Raw genomic sequence first — 6,194 nt, 5'->3', positions numbered from 1 at the left:
CCTAGTCCTTGGGTCATAGACAACTCCTCAGGAGTCATCCCCAACATTGGCTCAGTTACTTCACTTCACTGAGATAGGGACCATGAGAATGCATCCACCAGTAAACCTCACCATCCAATGATAAGGCAGGGTTACTCTACTTCACCCCTAATTTCCATGTAGGACCTCTATCTCCCTAAGACTAGAGGATAGGGTTACTCTTCTTCACCCCTAGGAGGAGGTGTCTACCACAAACCACCTTGGTGCACTCCTAGCACTCGGCTATTCTTTCAACTGACCCCCATATATAAGTTTTTCGTCCAATTCTCACACAATTGTAGCTTGGCATTAACCATTTGTCAATCACCACAACTTCCACCTGCTGAGAATAACAAGGGACTTACAACCCCAGAAGCCTACTGATCTCCCCAAGACATCAACCCCTTACATAAGTTATTTCTTTGATTCTCAAACATCTAAAGTCTGGTCATCAAATTGGGATAAAGACCACAACTTATGAATTTTCCCACAATGCAAGTCATTGAATTGAACATTGGCCCCAAAGTCAGACTCCATGCGTAGGGCAGGTCATCGAACCCAACTTCCACCTTCTGACTTTGCCCACAAGGCAAGTCATCGAATCAAACATCGGCCCCAAAATTGGACTCCATGTTTAGGGTAGGTCATCCGAGCCAACATCCACCTTCCTGCAAATATTAGATCATCAACTCGGTCATCCAACCCAACTTCTGCCTTCCTACACATGGCAGGTCATCAAATCGGTCATCCGACCCAAAATCTGCCTTCCTACACATAGAAGGTCATCAACTCAGTCATCCGACCCAACTTTCACCTTCCCACACATGGCTGGTCATCAACTCAATCATCGCACCCAACTTCCACCTTCCTACACATGGCAGGTCACGAACTTGGTCATCCAACCCAACTTCTACCTTCCTACACATGGCAGGTCATTGAACCGAAATTCTGACCTTGTGAGCATGCCTACTAATCGAATCGATCATCGGACCCAACTTGTGACTTCATCCATCATGTAGGTCTTTGAGGTTGGCACTCCTACTTGGGCACCAAGCTCTTCGCTCGATTATCCAATCCAATATCCTTGGTCACTGAACTCTCCCTCAACTCGGCTATTCTCCTAGAACAACTCGCCTATGGACCATGTCCTCTTTTCAGTCATGCAACTCATTTATCTTTGTCACCCTCTTGGACTCGCCTCATGGCTTGGCTCAACATGAGCACACTTTCAGAACCCTATCCCTATTGCCACATTCGACCCGCACTCTAGGGCCTTGAGATCTCAGACCTTAATGAAAATTCCACTTTAGGTAACCTAGGTGCGTGCCCAGCATATCAACCCACTTGTTCCATAAGATACATGGACTTCTGGCTCTGCAACTCAACCCACATAGCTCGCCCAACTCTCGAGCTGCAACATTCTGACACTGATAGCCCATTGTGCAGATATCCCCCTTACAAGATCTTGGGTACTCCATTTTCCCAACCGGGACAATCCATTGCACAATTTTCCTACTTGAAAGGGCCTAGGTGCTCTGCTTCCCTTGTCCTTGGGTCATAGACAACTCCCTGGGAGTCATCCCCAACATTGGCTCAGCTACTCCACTTCACTGAGATAGGGACATTGAGTATACATCCACCAATATACCTCACCATCTAATGATAAGATGGGCTTACTCTACTTCACCCCTAATGTCCATGTAAAACCTCTATCTCCTTGAGACTAGAGAGCAGGGTTACTCTTCTTCACCCCTAGAAGTATGTGTCTTCCTCAGACCACCTTGGTGCACTCCTGGCACTCGGCTATTGTTTCAACTGACCCCCATATATAAGTTTTTTTGGCCAATTCCCACACATCTGTAGTTTGAGACCTCCCCACAATCTTCCACCACAATGTCCACCTCATGAGAATCAGATAGGGACTTACACCCTACAAGAATACCTACCTACTTGTGCTCTCCATACTTCAGACAATAGCCCCTTACATCCTCCCCCACTTAAAATAGGTGACATCCTCAGCGCTGGACCATTCGACCCAAGTCTCATCCTTTGCAACATTAGGACCTGTTAAAAGTGAACTTCGGATTCACTGTGCCCTGCACTTGCATCATTTATGTCCCTAACATACTTGACACTTGCCAACATACCCCATACTGGACTTTCACTCGCATGAATCCCATCCATGGCTAACTCACTTTGGCAAACCCCTGAGTCCAACTCACTGCCTCCGCACTGATCTCTGTTGCTAGTCCCCGACTCAACAACATATTGCAAGAACCTAGTCCTTGACTTCGACTGAGCTGACTACCCTTGTTTGAACATCTGTGAAACAACTCTGTGATATTCAGTTGCACCATGCCCCATACCGGCTTCTACATCTCCAAGAATCCACCGTTTGCACTGCAGCACGAAAAAACACCACAAGCCATGCTCACTTCTCAACTCAGCCACTAGTGCCATCCTCGACGACACCCTTGTAAGAAACTTTTGTCTCGGGGAGATTAGTAGGCTTCTAGGGTTGTAAGTCCCTTGTTATTCTTGGCAGGAGGAAGTTGTGGTGATTGACAAATGGTTAATGCCAAGCTACAGTTGTGTGAGAATTGGACGAAAAACTTATATATGGGGGTCGGTTGAAAGAATAGCCGAGTGCCACGAGTGCACCAAGGTGGTCTGCGGTAGACACCTCCTCCTAGGGGTGAAGAAGAGTAACCCTGCCCTCTAGTCTCAGGGAGATAGAGGTCCTACATGGACATTAGGGGTGAAGTAGAGTAACCCTGCCTTATCATTGGATGGTGAGGTTTACTGGTGGATGCATTCTCATGGTCCCTATCTTAGTGAAGTGGAGTAACTGAGCCAATGTTGGGGATGACTCCCGGGGAGTTATCTATGACCCGAGGACTAGGGAAGTGGAGTACCTAGGCTCTTGCGAGAAGGATGATCGTGCAATGGATTGTCCCGGTTGGGGAAATTGAGTACCCAAGATCTTGTAAGGGGGATGGTTGTGCAATGGGCTATCTATATCGGAATGTTGGAGCTTGAGAGTTGGGCAAGCTATGTGGGTTGAGCTGTAGAGCCAGAAGTCCATGTGTCTTGTAGAACAAGCTAGATGATGTGTTGGGCACACACCTAGGTTACCTAAAGTGGGATTTTCATTGAGATCCGGGATCTCAAGGCCCTGGAGTGGGGGTCAAATGTGGCAGTAGGGACCAGGTTCCGAAAGTGTTCTCATGTTGAGCCGAGCTATGAGGTGAGTCCAAGAGGGTGACAAAGATGGATGAGTTGCATGACTGAAAAGAGGACATGGTCCATAGGCAAGTTGTTCTAGGAGCATAGCCGAGTTGAGGGAGAGTTCAGTGACCAAGGATATTGGATTGGATAATGGAGCGAAGAGCTTGATGCCCAAGTAGGAGTGCAAGGTGTTTTGTCAGTCTGAGAGACTTAGACTGGGTGTTTGCATGGAGCTGGTTATTGTGCATAGGAGTGAACCATGTAGGCATAGGCCAAGGGCCCAAAGTAGTATGACTTGCAGTCCTTGTTCAGGAAGGGCTTCTGAGTTGTGTATTGGGTAAGCCATCGCGGGCTCATGATAGAGTCAGTGGTGCACTAGGTTGAGTTCTGAAGGAGATAGGGTCTTTGTGGATTAGGAGTCTATATGAGAAGCTATCGCCAGGGGTGAGGTGCAGTGGTATCTGTACTGGTTTTTCAAGAGTGGATGTTGATCTAGGGGTAGGAACTTGTAATCGGATGCTTGGGAAGTATTCGGGGTAGTGACCAGCGACAGAGTTGGAATTGTTTGTAGACCGGGCCAGGGGCCATCTCTTCATAACAATAAAGCTATCTATTGCCCCAGTGTTGTGTTCATTATGTGGAGATGGACAAACAGGAAGCTAGCTCAAGGAGTCTAGTTGTCCCATGAGATATGTTTGGTGCTTGAGGGTTTAGAGGAGCTGAGGGAGGCCAAAATGGGGCACCAGTGCTATGGGAGTACTGGGCATGCTCAGGGAGTGTGCAGAGTTGGAGTCAGAGGACTTAAGGAGTTTCGGATGGGTCAGTGTTAGTAGTCAGGGTCTTATGGGGGACTCAAGAAGACAAAGGCATTGAGGAGACCTGTAAGCTTGTACCAGGGGTGCAAGGGTGGTGCGACAAGATAGTGCTAGAGTAGAGTCAGGGACTTGAAGGGAGTGCTAGGAGCATCAGGATGAAGGAAACCCATGAGAGGGTTTGCATGCACTTCTATTCCGCATGGGTGTGTGTTAATGGGGTCAGGTGGTGGACACTTGAAAAGGTATGGCGTAGTCTGGAAACAAGAAAGGACTTGTCCGCAATGGAAGTCATGAGTAAGGTTTGCCAGTGCCGCATGAGGTTGGACCTCCTTTGGAAGGAAAAATCTTGTTTGGGCAGTAGGTCAGTCTAGCCCCATGACACTTGACACTTGCCAACATACCCCATACTAGACTTTCACTCACATGAATCCCATCCATGGCTAACTCGCTTCGGCAAACCCCTGAGTCGAACTCACTGCCTCCGCACTGATCTCTGTTGCTAGTCCCTGACTCAACAACATATTGTAAGAACCCAGTCCTTGACTTCCACTGAGCTGACTACCCTTATTTGAACATCTGTGAAACAACTCTTTGATATTTGGTTGCACCATGCCCCATACTGGCTTCTACATCTCCAAGAATCCATCGTTTGCACCGCAGCATGAAAAAACACCACAAGCCATGCTCACTTCTCAACTTAGCCACTAGTGCCATCCTCGATGACACCCTTGTCTTCCAACTTCATATTCTCCCAGATCCAATCCTACCATCCACAGAAAGACACGCTTGCTACCAACCCTATTGTGCAGGCCCCTGGTATCTGGCCACACTGAAAACACATACTCCACTAACCACAACACCCCACTGACTTCCTAAGTCGCACATTCAACTTTCATCTCTCAACTTCCTTTCTATAGTGCCATCTTGATTGCTTATTGATAGACCTCAATGTGCCCAACATCTTATCCTATCCCCAACAACTCAACCAAAGAAGAACAACCAACATACTCCTGTTGATCCACCTCTAGTTGCACATGATCCTCCTAGTACCTGTCAACTACTTCCACCTCTTTGGTGTACTCTCACAAACTCACACCTCATGAGTTGACCATGGTGCGCTTCCCTGAAAACACCCATCTTGCATTGCATCCCACACATTTGGTCCTTTCTACTTCAATCCACTATGCTACTTTGTTTGACTTAGGCACTGTCCATGGAACACCCTACGTCCTCGAAGCTGCAACCCAAAGAAACTACCAACATCATTCAACCGATCAACCTCTTATGTATAATGCCTCTGCAATCCACATCCAATGTGGGCAAGGTACTCTCTCCTTCCCTTGAATTTCTTTGTGACTCAGTCCCAACTTTGGTTCCCAACCTTCAGACCTAACTTGCCACCAATTTCACACCTTAGATCATGTCCTGGACACAATCCTACATCTCACTTCATAAATCTTACTAGGTGCACTTCCTTGAAGACACCCAACTCTTACATTGCATCCTACACATTCAGTACACTCACTTCCATCCATTGTGCCACTTTGCCTGACTGATGCACTGTCCACGGAATGCCCTGTGCCCTCGGTGCTGCAACCCAAAGAAGGCACCAACATTTGCAAGCTAGCCAACCTCTTGTGCCTGATGCCTTTGCAAACCACATCCAATGTGGGCAAGGTACTACCCTTTCCCTTGACTCGCTTTGTGACTTGGCCCCTTACTAGCTCTCAACCATTAGACCTACTTTGCCACCAAGTTTGCACCTCAGATCATGTCTTGGACACAATCCTACACTACACTAGGAATGACCTTATGCCATCCCATAGCCCAAATTGTTACACCTCGGGTCCATCCCAGATAAGACCTTACACCACACTGTACCTTACAACTCTATCTTGATTTTACCTCGGACCCGTCCTTGACAAGATCCTACACCACACTGCTCCTCATAGCTCCTACATCCTTTGACTGGTCTTAGATACCACTACCCTTGGACATTGCCATATCAAATCTTGTGGCCCAGCTAACTACTTCCAACATTGAACCCAATTCAATACCGACTCATACCTTGCATACTTTGCTCCACCTGAATTACTAAGGCTCTTCCCATGCAATATTTTCCCCACCAAGAGA

Source organism: Cryptomeria japonica, chromosome 2 (assembly GCF_030272615.1).
Source record: "Cryptomeria japonica chromosome 2, Sugi_1.0, whole genome shotgun sequence".
Classification (NCBI taxonomy): Eukaryota; Viridiplantae; Streptophyta; class Pinopsida; order Cupressales; family Cupressaceae; genus Cryptomeria; species Cryptomeria japonica.
The sequence above is the reverse complement of the archived record's forward strand: the minus strand, read 5'-3'. Positions refer to the sequence as shown.